Genomic DNA, 16,442 nt, shown 5'->3' with positions numbered 1-16,442 from the left:
GACCGAGTCCGAGATATTAGAATCTTCGTGGTATAAGTTAGAACCCATGGATGGCCATTCTTGAGATCTGAAAAGTCTAAACCTTGTCTGTGGTATTCCGAGTAGGATCTGGGAAGGGATGGCTGTGACGAGCTTCAAACTCGCAAGTGCTGGGCGTAGTGACAGACGCAAAAGGATAGTAAATCCTATTCAAGTATGATCGAGAACCGACAGATGATTAGCCATGCAGTGACAGCGCATTGGACCATTTTCACAGAGAGGATGGGATGTAGCCATTGGCAACGGTGATGCCCTACATAAAGCTTGCCATGGAAAGGAGTAGGAATGGTTGGATGAAGACAGTAGAAAAGCAGAGGTTCAGGGGAACGAAAGCATCTCTATATGCTTATATGAAATTCTCACCAATAAATTACATAAGTATCTCTATCCTAATCTATGTTTTATTTATCTTTTAATTATCAAAACTCTTAATACATTTGAATCTGCCTGACTGAGATTTACAAGGTGACCATAGCTTGCTTCAAGCCGACAATCTCCGTGGGATCGACCTTTACTCACGTAAGGTTTATTACTTGGACGACCCAGTGCACTTGCTAGTCAGCTGTGTGAAGTTGTGACAAAGAATTAAGATTATGAACGTGCGTATAAAGTTTTCAGCGCCGTTAACAAGGAAAAGAACCGTCACGATTTCTGCGCACCAAGTTTTTGGCGCCGTTGCCGGGGATTGTTCGAGTTTGGACAACTGACGGTTCATCTTATTGCTCAGATTAGGTAATTTTATTTTAATTTTAAGCTTTTTATTTCTTATTTTCGAAAAATACAAAAAAAATATATTTTCTTCTTTTTCGTTTTTCCCAATTAATTTTCGAAAAAAATAAAAAAAAGTTTAATAAAATAATAAAACCAAAAATATTTTTGTGTTTCTTGTTTGAGTCTAGAGTCAAGTTTTAAGTTTGGTGTCAATTGCATCTTTTTAATTTTCTAAAAATTAATTTTGAAAATTTCGTGCATTGCATTCTTCATGATCTTCAAGTTGTTCTTGGCCAGTCTTCTTGTTTGATCTTCATATTTTCTTGTTTTGTGTCTTTTCTTGTTTTTCATATGCATTTTCAATTTGTTAATGTCTAAAGAATAAAATTTTTTAAGTTTGGTGTCTTGCATGTTTTCTTTTCTTGAAAATTTTTCAAAAATAAGTTCTTGGTGTTCATCTTGACATTCAAAGTGTTCTTGGTGTTCATCTTGACATTCATAGTGTTCTTGCATGCATCACATGTTTTGATCCAAAATTTTCATGCATTGAGTCTTTGGGTTGTTTTTCTCTTTCTTCATTGAAAATTCAAAAATCAAAAAAAATATCTTTCTCTTATTTCACTCATAATTTTCGAAAATTTGATTTGATTTAGTCAAAAAAATTTTAAAATTTAGTTATTTCTTATGAGTCAAATCAAATTTTTAATTTAAAAATCTTATCTTTTTCAAATCTTTTTCATTTTTCTTTCATAATTTTCGAAAATTCCAAAATGATTTTCAAAAATCTTTTTCTTATTTTGTTTCATAATTTCAAATCTTTACTAACAATTAATGTGATTGATTCAAAAAATATTAAGTTTGTTACTTGCCTAGTAAGAAAGGTTCAATCTTTAAACTCTAGAATCATATCTTTTTAGTTTCTTGTTAGTCAAGTAATCAACTTTAATTTTCAAAATCAAATCTTTTTAAATTTCTTTTTCAAATCTTTTTCAAAATAAATTTCAATCACATCTTTTTCAAAATCAATTTCAAAATCTTTTCTAACTTCTTACCTTTTTAAAATTGATTTTCAAATTTTTTTAATCAATCCTATCTTTTTGTTTCAATCATATCTTTTTTCAAAACTACCTAACTAATTCTCTCTCTCTAATTTTCGAAAATCCCTTCCCCCTTTTTCAAATTTCTTTTTTTTATTATTAACTAATTGTTTTAATTTATAATTTAATTTGATTTCAATTTTAATTTTCAAAATTTAACTTTAAATTTTATTTTTAATTTATTTAATTTTCGAAATTCTCTCCCCCTCATCTCTTTCTAATTATTTTATTTATTTACTAACACTTCTCTTCATCTCAAAATTCGAACCCTCTCTTCCTCTTGGTGTTCGAATTTCTCTTCTTCTATTCTTCTGTTCTTATACTCACATACAGGAATCTCTATACTGTGACATAGAGGATTCCATATTTTCTTCTTTTTCATATGAGCAGAAACAAGGATAAGAAAACTCTTGTTGAAACTGATCCTGAACCTGAAAGGACTCTGAAGAGGAAGCTAAGGGAAGCCAAAGCACAACTCTCTGGAGAAAATCTGACAAAAATTTTTGAAAAAGAAGAAAACATGGCCGAAAATAATAACAATGCAAGGAAGATGCTTGGTGACTTTACTGCACCAAATTCCAATTTACATGGAAGAAGCATCTTAATCCCTGCCATTGGAGCAAACAATTTTGAGCTTAAACCTCAATTGGTTTCTCTGATGCAACAGAACTGCAAGTTTCATGGACTTCCATCCGAAGATCCTATTCAGTTCTTAACTGAATTCTTGCAGATCTGTGATACTGTTAAGACCAATGGGATTGATCCCGAGGTCTACAGGCTTATGCTTTTCCCGTTTGCTGTAAGAGACAGAGCTAGAGTATGGTTGGACTCTCAACCTAAAGATAGTCTGAACTCTTGGGATAAGCTGGTCACGGATTTCTTAGCCAAGTTCTTTCCTCCTCAAAAGCTTAGCAAGCTTAGAGTGGATGTTCAAACCTTCAGACAGAAGGTAGGTGAATCCCTCTATGAAGCTTGGGAGAGATACAAGGAACTGACCAAAAGGTGTCCTTCTGACATGCTTTTAGAATGGACCACCCTGGATATATTCTATGATGGTCTGTCTGAGTTATCAAAGATGTCACTGGACCATTCTGCAGGTGGATCCATTCACCGAAAGAAAACGCCTGCAGAAGCTCAAGAACTCATTGACATGGTTACAAATAACCAGTTCATGTACACTTCTGAAAGGAATCCTATGAATAATAGGACGCCCATGAGGAAGGGAGTTCTTAAAATTGATACTCTGAATGCCATATTGGCTCAGAATAAAATATTGACTCAGCAAGTCAATATGATCTCTCAGGGTCTGAATGGATTGAAGGAATCATCCAACAGTACTAAAGAGGCATCTTCTGAAGAAGAAACTTATGATCCTGAGAACCCTGCAATAGCAGAGGTGAATTACATGGGTGAACCCTATGGAAACACCTATAATCCCTCATGGAGAAATCATCCAAATTTCTCATGGAAGGATCAACAAAAGCCTCAACAAGGCTTTAACAATGGTGGAAGAAACAGGTTTAGTAATAGCAAGCCTTTTCCATCATCCACTCAGCAAAAGACAGAGAGCTCTGAGCAGGATCCATCTAGCTTAGCAAATATAGTCTCTGATCTATCTAAGGCCACTTTAAGTTTCATGAATGAAACGAGGTCCTCCATTAGAAATTTAGAGGCACAAGTGGTCCAGCTGAGTAAAATAGTTACTGAAACTCCTCCTAGTACTCTCCCAAGCAATACAGAAGAGAATCCAAAAAGAGAGTGCAAGGCCATTGATTTAACCATCATGGCCGAACTACAAGGGAGGGAGAGGATGTGAATCCCAGTGAGAAAGACCTCCTGGGATGTCCAGTGATCAACAAGGAGTTTCCCTCTGAGGAACCAAAGGAATCTGAGACTCATCTAGAGACCATAGAGATTACATTGAACTTCCTTATACCATTCATGAGCTCTGATGAGTATTCTTCTTCTGAAGAGAATGAAGATGTTACTGAAGAGCAAGTTGCCAAGTACCTTGGTGCAATCATGAAGCTGAATGCCAAATTATTTGGTAATGAGACTTGGGAAGATGAACCTCCCTTGCTCATCAATGAACTAAGTGATCTGGATCAACTGAGATTACCTCAGAGGAAATAGGATCCTGGAAAGTTCTTAATACCTTGTACCATAGGCACCATGACCTTTGAGAAGGCTTTATGTGACCTTGGATCAGGGATAAACCTCATGCCACTCACTGTAATGGAGAAATTGGGAATCTTTGAGGTGCAAGCTGTCAGAATCTCATTAGAGATGGCAGACAACTCCAGAAAATAGACTTATGGACTAGTAGAGGACGTGTTAGTAAAGGTTGAAGGCCTTTACATCCCTGCTGATTTCATAATCCTAGACACTGGGAAGGATGAGGATGAATCCATCATCCTTGGAAGACCCTTCCTAGCCACAGCAAGAGCTGTGATTGATGTGGACAGAGGAGAATTGATCCTTCAACTGAATGAGGACAACCTTGTGTTTAAAACTCAAGGATCTCCTTCTGTAACCATGGAGAGGAAGCATGAAAATCTTCTCTCACTGCAAAGTCAACCAAAGCCCCCAAAGTCAAACTCTAAGTTTGGTGTTGGGAGGCCACAACCAAAGTCTAAGTTTGGTGTTAAACCCCCACATTCAAACTCTAAGTTTGGTGTTGGGAGGTTCCAACAATGCTCTGAACATCTGTGAGGCTCCATGAGAGCTCACTGTCAAGCTATTGACATTAAAGAAGCGCTTGTTGGGAGGCAACCCAATGTTATCTAATTATATTTATTTATTTTCTATTGTTATTTCGTGTTTTATTAGGTTGATGATCATGTGGAGTCACAAAAACTACTGAAAAATCAAAAATAAAATGAAAAACAGCATTGAAAACAGCACACCCTGGAGGAGAGCAGTCTGGCATTTAAATGCCAGAAACAAGCATCTGTCTGGCGTTTAACGCCAGAAACAGGCACCAAGCTGGCGTTTAACGCCAGAAACAAGCATCTACCTGGCGTTAAAGGCCAGAAACAAGCTACATTTGGGCGTTTAACGCCAGAAATAGGCAGCAGTCTGGCGTTAAACACCAGGATTGCACAGCAAAGGCGTTTTACATGCCTAATTGGAGCAGGGATGTTAAGTCCTTGGCCCCACTGGATCTGTGGATCCCACAGGATCCCTACCACTTCTTCTCTCATCTTCACACTTTTTCATAACATTCTTCCTCAATTAACCTCCACCAATCACCTCCATTACTCCTCCAAAACCATCATACATAATAACCACCTAAAACCCCCTTGACCGAACCATTCACACACCTCCATCTCCTCCATTTTCTTCTTCTTCTACTCACTTCTTTCTTCTTTTACTCGAGGATGAGTAAACCTTCTAAGTTTGGTGTGGTAAAAGCATTGCTTTTTATTTTTTCATAACCATTTATGGCACCTAAGGCCAGAGACATCCTCATTGAAGAGGACAAGCCCATCACTAAGAAAAGGATGGAGCAAACAAGAGATCATGGACCTCAACATGAGCATGAGGAGATTCCTCACCATGAAATCCCTGAGATGCCTCAAGGGATGCACTTCCCTCTACAAAACTATTGGGAACAAATCAACACTTTCCTAGGAGAATTAAGTTCCAACATGGGACAACTAAGGGTGGAGCACCAAGAGCACTCCATCATCCTCTATGAAATTAGAGAAGATCAAAGAGCTATGAGGGAGGAGTAAGAAAGACAAGGAAGAGACATAGAGGAGCTCAAGAGCACCATTGGTTATTCAAGGAGAGGAAGACGCCACCCTCACTAAGGTGGACTCATTCCTTAATCTCCTTGTCTATTTATTTTCTGTTTTTCATTTTTTTAGCTTATGTTTTATTTATGTTTGTGTCTTATTACATGATCATTAGTATTTAAGTGTCTATGCCTTAACGTATATGAATCCATCACCTCTCTTAAATGAAAAAATGTTTTTATTACAAAAGAACAAGAAGTACATGGTTTCGAATTCATCCTTGAAACTAGTTTAATTATTTTGATGTGGTGGCAACACTTTTTGTTTTCTGAATGAATGCTTGAACAGTGCATATGTCTTTTGAAGTTGTTGTTTATGAATGTTAAATATGTTGGCTCTTGAAAGAATGATGAAAAGGAGACATGTTATTTGATAATCTGAAAAATCATAAAAATGATTCTTGAAGCAAGAAAAAGTAGTGAATACAAAAGCTTGCAAAAAAAATGGCGAAAGAAAAAGAAAGAAAAAGAAAAAGCAAGCAGAAAAAGCCAAAAGCTCTTTAAACCAAAAGGCAAGAGCAAAAAGCCAATAGCCCTTAAAACCAAAAGGCAAGGGTAATAAAAAAGATCCAAGGCTTTGAGCATCAGTGGATAGGAGGGCCTAAAGGAATAAAATCCTGGCCTAAGCGGCTAAACCAAGCTGTCCCTAACCATGTGCTTGTGACGTGAAGGTGTCAAGTGAAAACTTGAGACTGAGCGGTTAAAGTCAAGGTCCAAAGCAAAAAAAGAGTGTGCTTAAGAACTCTGGACACCTCTAATTAGGAACTTTAGCAAAGCTGAGTCACAATCTGAAAAGGTTCACCCAGTTATGTGTCTGTGGCATTTATGTATCCGGTGGTAATACTGGAAAACAAAGTGCTTAGGGCCACGGCCAAGACTCATAAAGTAGCTGTGTTCAAGAATCAACATACTGAACTAGGAGAACCAATAACACTATCTGAATTCTAAGTTCCTATAGATGCCAATCATTCTGAACTTCAATGGATACAGTGAGATGCCAAAACTATTCAAGAGGCAAAAAGCTGCAAGTCCCACTCATCTGATTGGAGCTAAGTTTCATTGATATTTTGGAATTTATAGTATATTCTCTTCTTTTTATCCTATTTTATTTTCAGTTGCTTGGGGACAAGCAACAATTTAAGTTTGGTGTTGTGATGAGCGGATAATTTATACGCTTTTTGGCATTGTTTTTACATAGTTTTCAGTATGATTTAGTTAGTTTTTAGTATATTTTTATTGGTTTTTAATTAAAATTCACATTTCTGGACTTTACTATGAGTTTGTGTATTTTTCTGTGATTTTAGGTATCTTCTGGCTGAAATTGAGGGACTTGAGCAAAAATCAGATTCAGAGGTTAAAGAAGGACTGCAGATGCTGTTGGATTCTGACTTCCCTGCACTCAAAGTGGATTTTCTGGAGATACAGAACTCCAAATGGTGCGCTCTTAATTGCGTTGGAAAGTAGACATCCAGGACTTTCCAGCAATATATAATAGTCCATATTTTGATTAAGGATAGACGATGTAAACTAGCATTGAACACCAGTTTCATGCTACATTCTGGAGTCAAACGCCAGAAACAGGTTGCAAAGTGGAGTTAAACGCCAGAAATAGGTTACAAACTGGTGTTCAACTCCAAGAAAGACCTCTACACGTGTAAAGCTCAATGCTCAGCCCAAGCACACACTAAGTAGGCCCCAGAAGTGGATTTCTGCATCATTTACTCATTTCTGTAAACCCTAGTAACTAGTTTAGTATAAATAGGACTTTTTACTATCTTTGTAAGGGATCTTTGATCAGTTTTATGCTATCTTAGACTTTCATGGGGGCTGGCCATTCGGCCATGCCTGGACCATTATCACTTATGTATTTTCAAATGGTAGAGTTTCTATACACCATAGATTAAGGTGTGGAGCTCTGCTGTTCCTCATGAATTAATACAAAGTACTACTATTTTTCTATTCAATTCAAGCTTATTCCTATTCTAAGATATCCATTCGCACCCAAGAATATGATGAATGTGATGATTATGTGACGCTCATCATCATTCTCACCTATGAACGCGTGCCTGACAAACACTTCCGTTCTACATGCAAACAAGCTAGAATGAATATCTCTTAGATATCTAATACAGAGGACCGAGTCCGAGATATTAGAATCTTCGTGGTATAAGTTAGAACCCATGGATGGCCATTCTTGAGATCCGGAAAGTCTAAACCTTGTCTGTGGTATTCCGAGTAGAATCTGGGAAGGGATGGCTGTGACGAGCTTCAAACTCGCGAGTGCTGGTGGTGCACGAAATTGTGATCACATTAATGTAGTACTCTTTGTTATTGTATGGAATCATTATTATGGCTCTTTTACTATGTGTGGACACAACTCCGTACAACTAACCAGCAAGTGCACTGGGTCGTCCAAGTAATACCTTACGTGAGTAAGGGTCGAATCCCACGGAGATTGTTGGTATGAAGCAAGCTATGGTCACCTTGTAAATCTCAGTCAGGCAGATATAAAATAATCATGGAGTTTTCGAATTTAATATAATAAAATAGGGATAGAGATACTTATGTAAATCATTGGTAGGAATTTCAGATAAGCGAATGGGGATGCTTTTCGTTCCTCTGAACCTCTGCTTTCCTGCTATCTTCATCCAATCAATCTTACTCCTTTCCATGGCTGGCTGTATGCAAGGGCATCACCGTTGTCAGTGGCTACATCCCCTCCTCTCAGTGAATCATATGCTCACGCACCCTGTCACGGCACGGCTATTCATCTATCGGTTCTCGATCATGCTGGAATAGGATTCACCCTCCTTTTGCGTCTGTCACTAACGCCCAACAATCGCGAGTTTGAAGCTCGTCACAGTCATTCAATCATTGAATCCTACTCGGAATACCACAGACAAGGTTTAGACTTTCCGGATTCTCTTGAATGCCGCCATCATTCTAGCTTACGCCACGAAGATTCCGGTTAAGAGATCTAAGAGATACTCATTCAATTCTAATGTAGAACGGAAGTGGTTGTCAGGCACGCGTTCATAGGGAATGATGATGATTGTCACGTTCATCACATTCAGGTTGAAGTGCGAATGAATATCTTAGAAGCGAAATAAGATGAATTGAATAGAAAACAGTAGTACTTTGCATTAATCTTTGAGGAACAGCAGAGCTCCACACCTTAATCTATGGAGTGTAGAAACTCTACCGTATAAAAATACATAAGTGAAGGTCCAGGCATGGCCGAGATGGCCAGGCCCCTAAAACGTGATCAAAGGATCATAAGGTAATCCAGGATGGTCAAAAAGACGCCTCATACAATAGTAAGAGGTCCTATTTATAATAAACTAGCTACTAGGGTTTACATGAGTAAGTAATTGATGCATAAATCCACTTCCGGGGCCCACTTGGTGTGTGTTTGGGCTGAGCCTGAGTGTTGCACGTGCAGAGGCCATTTGTGGAGTTGAACGCCAGATTCTGTGCCAGTTTGGGCGTTCAACTCTGGTTTTGGATCCTTTTCTGGCGCTGGACGCCAGATTTGGGCAGAAGGCTGGCGTTGAACGCCAGTTTACGTCGTAAATTCTTGGCCAAAGTATGGACTATTATATATTGCTGGAAAGCCCTGGATGTCTACTTTCCAACGCAATTGAAAGCGCGCCATTTCGAGTTCTGTAGCTCCAGAAAATCCACTTTGAGTGCAGGGAGGTCAGAATCCAACAGCATCAGCAGTCCTTTTTCAACCTCTGAATCTGATTTCTGCTCAAGTCCCTCAATTTCAGCCAGAAAATACCTGAAATCACAGAAAAATACACAAACTCATAGTAAAGTCCAGAAATGTGAATTTAACATAAAAACTAATGAAAACATCCCTAAAAGTAACTAGATCCTACTAAAAACATACTAAAAACAATGTCAAAAAGCGTATAAATTATCCGCTCATCAGCTGGGCGTAGTGACAGATGCAAAAGGATAGTAAATCCTATTCCAGTATGATCAAGAACCGACAGATAATGTGCCATCAATGGTTATGGAAAAAAACAAAAAAAGCTATGCTTTTACCACACCAAACTTAGAATGTTGCTCGCCCTCGAGCAAAAGAAGAAAGAATAGAAGAATAAGAAGAAGATATGGAGGAGATGGAGGGAGATGTGTATTCGGCCATATGGGTGGGATTGGGTGGGGAAGAGATGTTGAATTTTGAAGGAAAGTGGGTGTTTGGATGTGAGTGGTAAAGGGTTAATAGGGAAGAGTGTTTATAGAGGATGATTGAGAAGAGAGTGAGTGGAGGTAGGTGGGGATCCTGTGGGGTCCACAGATCCTGAGGTGATCCTGTGAGGTCCACAGATCTTGAGGTGTCAAGGCATTTACATCCCTGCACCAATTTAGGCATGCAAAATGCCCTTGCATACAACTCTGGGCGTTCAGCGCCAGGTTGGTGCCCATTTTGGGCGTTCAACGCCCATTTGCTGCCATTTCTGGCGTTGAACGCCAGAACCATGCTTGTTCTGGGCGTTCAGCGCCAGGATGCTCCCATTCTGGGCGTTCAGCGCCAGAACTATGCTCTGTTCTGGCGTTTGAACGCCAGACAGATGCTCCTCCAGGGTGTAATTTTTCTTCTGCTATTTTTGATTCCGTTTTTGAATTTTTTGTTTATTTTGTGACTCCACATGATCATGAACCTAAGAAAACATGAAAAACAATAAAAATAAGAATTAGATAAACATTGGGTTGCCTCCCAACAAGCGCTTCTTTAATGTCAATAGCTTGACAGTGGGCTCTCATGGAGCCTCACAGATGTGCAGAGCTTTGTTGAGACTCTCCAACACCAAACTTAGAGTTTGGATATGGGAGTTCAACACCAAACTTAGAGTTTGGTTGTGGCCTCCCAACACCAAACTTAGAGTTTGACTGTGGGGGCTCTGGTTGACTCTGCTTTGAGAGAAGCTTTTTCTGCTTCCTCTCCATGGTTGCAGAGGGAGATCCTTGAGTTTTGAATACAAGGGAGTTCTCATTCCATTGAAGGACTATTTCACCTCTGTCAACATCAATCACAGCTCTTGTTGTGGCCAGGAAAGGTCTTCCTAGGATGATGGATTCATCCTCTTCCTTTCCAGTATCCAGGACTATGAAATCAGTAGGTATGTAAAGGCCCTCAACCTTTACTAATACATCTTCTACTTGTCCATAAGCCTGTTTTCTTGAGATGTCTGCCATCTCTAGTGAGATTTTAGCAGCTTGCACCCCATAGATTCCCAGTTTCTCTATTACAGAGAGGGGCATGAGGTTTATTCCTGAACCAAGGTCACACAGAGCCTTAAAGATCATGGTGCCTATGGTACAGGGTATTATGAACTTTCCAGGATCCTGTCTCTTCTGAGGCAATGTCAGTTGATCCAGATCACTTAGTTCATTGATAAACAAGGGAGGTTCAACTTCCCAAGTATCAATGCCAAATAATTTGGCATTTAGCTTCATGATTGCACCAAGAAACTTGGCAGTTTGCTCTTCAGTAACATCCTCATTCTCTTCAGAAGAGGAATACTCATCAGAGCTCATGAAGGGCATAAGGAGGTTCAATGGGATCTCTATGGTCTCTAGATGAGCCTCAGAGTCCTTTGGTTCCTCAGAGGGAAGCTCCTTATTGATCACTAGACGTCCCAGGAGGTCTTCCTCCTTGGGATTCACGTCCTCTCCTCTCCTCACGGGTTCGGCCATGGCGCTTATGTCAATGGCCTTGCACTCTCCTTTTGGGTTCTCTTCTGTATTGCTTGGGAGAGTACTAGGAGGGATTTCAGTGATCCTTTTACTCAGCTGGCCCACTTGTGCTTCCAGATTTCTAATAGAAGACCTTGTTTCATTCATGAAACTTACAGTGGCCTTAGATAGATCAGAGATTAGATTTGCTAAATTAGAAGCATTTTGTTCAGAGTTCTCTGTCTGTTGCTGAGTTGATGATAGAAAAGGCTTGCTATTGCTAAACCTGTTTCTTCCACCATTATTAAAGCCTTGTTGAGGCTTTTGATCCTTCCATGAGAAATTTGGATGATTTCTCCATGTTGAGTTATAGGTGTTTCCATAAGGTTCACCTAAGTAATTCACCTCTGCTATTGCAGGGTTTTCAGGATCATAGGCTTCTTCTTCAGAAGATGCCTCTTGAGTACTGTTGGATGCAGCTTGCATTCCATGCAGACTCTGAGAAATCATATTGACTTGCTGAGTCAATATTTTGTTCTGAGCCAATATGGCATTCAGAGTATCAACTTCAAGAACTCCCTTCTTCATAGGCGTCCCATTACTCACAGGATTCCTTTCAGAAGTGTACATGAACTGGTTATTAGCAACCATGTCAATGAGTTCTTGAGCTTCTGCAGGCGTTTTCTTTAGGTGAATGGATCCACCTGCAGAAGTGTCCAATGACATCTTAGATAACTCAGACAGACCATCATAGAATATATCCAGGATGGTCCATTCAGAAAGCATGTCAGAAGGACACTTTTTGGTCAACTGTTTGTATCTTTCCCAAGCTTCATAGAGGGATTCACCTTCTTTCTGTCTGAAGGTTTGAACATCCGCTCTAAGCTTGCTCAGCTTTTGAGGAGGAAAGTACTTGGCTAAGAAAGCCGTGACCAGCTTATCCCAAGAGTTCAGGCTGTCTTTGGGTTGAGAATCCAACCATAATCTAGCTCTGTCTCTTACAGCAAAAGGGAAAAGCATGAGCCTGTAGACTTCAGGATCTATTCCATTAGTCTTAACAGTATCACATATCTGCAAGAATTCAGTTAAGAACTGAAAAGGATCTTCAGATGGAAGTCCATGAAACTTGCAGTTCTGCTGCATCAGAGAAACTAATTGAGGTTTCAGCTCAAAGTTGTTTGCTCCAATGGCAGGAATGGAGATGCTTCTTCCATGTAAATTGGAATTAGGTGCAGTGAAGTCACCAAGCATCTTCCTTATATTATTATTATTTTCGGCTGCCATCTCCTCTTCCTGTTCGAAAATTTCTGAAAGGTTATCTCTGGATTGTTGTATTTTAGCTTCTCTTAATTTTCTCTTCAGAGTCCTTTCAGGTTCTGGATCTGCTTCCACAAGAATGTTCTTATCCTTGCTCCTGCTCAAAATACAAGGAAGAATGGCCAGAAAAATGATAATAATAATAGAGATCCTTTATACCACAGTATAGGGATCCCTTTGTGAGTGGAAGAGAAGGGGGAGACAAAGAATGTGCTGTAAAGGAAGAAATGCAACTGTACGAATGGAAGAGATGTGAGATGAGATGTTAGGATATGAATGAATAAATAGAATAGAATGAGAGAGAAGGAGGGAATTTTCGAAAATTATTTTTGAAAAGGAGTTAGTGATTTTTGAAAATGGTTTTTGAAAAATTTGTTAGTATTTTTTCGAAAAATTTTTGAAATCAAAAATAAAAAATAAAAATAATTAGTTAATTAAAAAGAAATTTTTGAAAAAGAGGGGGGATATTTTCGAAAATTAGAGAGAGAGAATTAGTTAGGTGGTTTTGAAAAAGTTAAGAAACAAACAAAAAGTTAGTTAGTTAGTTGAAACAAACTTTGGAAAGATAAGAAGTTAGGAAGTTAGAAAAGATATTTTGAAAAGATATTTTTGAAAAAGGGGGAGATATTTTCGAAAATTAGAGAGAGAGAGTTAGTTAGGTGGTTTTGAAAAAGTTAAGAAACAAACAAAAAGTTAGTTAGTTAGTTGAAACAAATTTTGAAAAGATAAGAAGTTAGGAAGTTAGAAGAGATATTTTGAAAAGATATTTTTGAAAAAGATAAGATAAGAAGATATTTTTGAAAAGATATGATTGAAATTAGTTTTGAAAAAGATTTGATTTTTAAAATCTCAATTAATGACTTGATTCATAAGAAATCACAAGATATGATTCTAGAACTTAAAGTTTGAATCTTTCTTAACAAGCAAGTAACAAACTTCAAATTTTTGAACCAAAACATTAATTGACTATGTTATTTTCGAAAATTTGATGAAAAAATAAGAAAAATATTTTTGAAAAATATTTTTGGAATTTTCGAAAATCATTAAGAATTTTGAAAAAGACTTGATTTTTGAAAAAGATTTTGAAAAAGATAAGATTTTCAAATTGAAAATTTGATTTGACTCATTGGCAACAACTTGATTTTTAAAATTTTTGAAAAAGTCAACTCAAATTTTCGAATTTGATGAGAGAAAAAGGGAAAGATATTTTTTTATTTTTGAAATTTTTATGAAAAACATGAAATTTATGCAATGCATGAAATTTTTAGATCAAAACAATGAATGCATGCAAGAATGCTATGAATGTCAAGATGAACACCAAGAACACTATGAATGTCAAGATGAACATCATAGACACAATTTTGAAAAATTTTTAATGCAAAGAAAACATGCAAGACACCAAACTTAGAATTCTTTAATGCTTACGCACTAAGAATTCAAGAATGCATATGATAAACATGAAAGGACACAAAACAAAAAATCATCAAGATCAAACAAGAAGACTTACCAAGAACAACTTGAAGATCATGAAGAACACTATGAATGCATGAGATTTTCGAAAAATGCTAGATGCATATGCAAGTGACACCAAACTTATGATATGACTCAAGACTCAAACAAGAAACAAAAATATTTTTGATTTTTATGATTTTCTAAATTTTTTTTTGGATTTTTTTCGAAAATAATATGAAAAAGAAAAAAAATAAGGATTCCAAAATTTTTAATATGAATTCCAGGAATCTTGCCATGTTAGTCTAAAGCTTCAGTCCAGGAATTAGACATGGCTCACTAGCCAGCCAAGCTTTCAAAGAAAGCTCCAGTCCAAAACACTAGACATGGCCAATGGCCAGCCAAGCTTCAGCAAACATATGAATGTAATTCATTCAATTTTAATCCAAAACCTCAGTCCAAAAGAATTTAGACATGGCTTTACAGCCAGCCAGGCTTTGGCATGCTTCATGAAACACTAGAATTCATTCTTAAAAATTCTGAAGCCATAGAATAATTTATTTTTGAAAACATTTTTATTTTTATTTTTTTTTTCGAAAACAGATGAGAAAATTTTTGAAATATTTTTGAAAAATTTTTAAAAATAAAACGAAAAGAAAGTTAACCAATCTGAGCAACAAGATGAACCGTCAGTTGTCCAAACACGAACAATCCCCGGCAACGGCGCCAAAAACTTGGTGCAAAGAAATTGTGATCACATTAATGTAGTACTCTTTGTTATTGTATGGAATCATTATTATGGCTCTTTTACTATGTGTGGACACAACTCCGTACAACTAACCAGCAAGTGCACTGGGTCGTCCAAGTAATACCTTACGTGAGTAAGGGTCGAATCCCACGGAGATTGTTGGTATGAAGCAAGCTATGGTCACCTTGTAAATCTCAGTCAGGCAGATATAAAATAATCATGGAGTTTTCGAATTTAATATAATAAAATAGGGATAGAGATACTTATGTAAATCATTGGTAGGAATTTCAGATAAGCGAATGGGGATGCTTTTCGTTCCTCTGAACCTCTGCTTTCCTGCTATCTTCATCCAATCAATCTTACTCCTTTCCATGGCTGGCTGTATGCAAGGGCATCACCGTTGTCAGTGGCTACATCCCCTCCTCTCAGTGAATCATATGCTCAAGCACCCTGTCACGGCACGGCTATTCATCTGTCGGTTCTCGATCATGCTGGAATAGGATTCACCCTCCTTTTGCGTCTGTCACTAACGCCCAACAATCGCGAGTTTGAAGCTCGTCACAGTCATTCAATCATTGAATCCTACTCGGAATACCACAGACAAGGTTTAGACTTTCCGGATTCTCTTGAATGCCGCCATCATTCTAGCTTACGCCACGAAGATTCCGGTTAAGAGATCTAAGAGATACTCATTCAATTCTAATGTAGAACGGAAGTGGTTGTCAGGCACGCGTTCATAGGGAATGATGATGATTGTCACGTTCATCACATTCAGGTTGAAGTGCGAATGAATATCTTAGAAGCGAAATAAGATGAATTGAATAGAAAACAGTAGTACTTTGCATTAATCTTTGAGGAACAGCAGAGCTCCACACCTTAATCTATGGAGTGTAGAAACTCTACCGTATAAAAATACATAAGTGAAGGTCCAGGCATGGCCGAGATGGCCAGGCCCCTAAAACGTGATCAAAGGATCATAAGGTAATCCAGGATGGTCAAAAAGACGCCTCATACAATAGTAAGAGGTCCTATTTATAATAAACTAGCTACTAGGGTTTACATGAGTAAGTAATTGATGCATAAATCCACTTCCGGGGCCCACTTGGTGTGTGTTTGGGCTGAGCCTGAGTGGTGCACGTGCAGAGGCCATTTGTGGAGTTGAACGCCAGATTCTGTGCCAGTTTGGGCGTTCAACTCTGGTTTTGGATCCTTTTCTGGCGCTGGACGCCAGATTTGGGCAGAAGGCTGGTGTTGAACGCCAGTTTACATCGTCAATTCTTGGCCAAAGTATGGACTATTATATATTGCTGGAAAGCCCTGGATGTCTACTTTCCAACGCAATTGGAAGCGCGCCATTTCGAGTTCTGTAGCTCCAGAAAATCCACTTTGAGTGCAGGGAGGTCAGAATCCAACAGCATCAGCAGTCCTTTTTCAACCTCTGAATCTGATTTCTGCTCAAGTCCCTCAATTTCAGCCAGAAAATACCTGAAATCACAGAAAAACACACAAACTCATAGTAAAGTCCAGAAATGTGAATTTAACATAAAAACTAATGAAAACATCCCTAAAAGTAACTAGATCCTACTAAAAACAT

General features: G+C 38.1%; 2 non-coding genes across 2 annotated transcripts; one reads left to right on the top strand and one right to left on the bottom strand.

The window, feature by feature from the left end:
• Positions 1-2,760: 2,760 nt before the first annotated feature.
• LOC112774825 (small nucleolar RNA R71) lies at positions 2,761-2,868 on the bottom strand. The gene has a single exon (XR_003189284.1). It is a non-coding gene; the product is annotated as a small nucleolar RNA R71 (small nucleolar RNA).
• Positions 2,869-12,114: 9,246 nt separating this feature from the next.
• On the top strand, positions 12,115-12,222 carry LOC112774237 (small nucleolar RNA R71). Its single transcript, XR_003188735.1, has one exon. It is a non-coding gene; the product is annotated as a small nucleolar RNA R71 (small nucleolar RNA).
• The last annotated feature ends 4,220 nt before the right edge of the window (positions 12,223-16,442 follow it).

This window comes from Arachis hypogaea, chromosome 18 (genome assembly GCF_003086295.3).
Source record: "Arachis hypogaea cultivar Tifrunner chromosome 18, arahy.Tifrunner.gnm2.J5K5, whole genome shotgun sequence".
In the NCBI taxonomy this organism is placed as follows: domain Eukaryota; kingdom Viridiplantae; phylum Streptophyta; class Magnoliopsida; order Fabales; family Fabaceae; genus Arachis; species Arachis hypogaea.
This window is presented reverse-complemented; position numbering and strand designations above follow the sequence as displayed.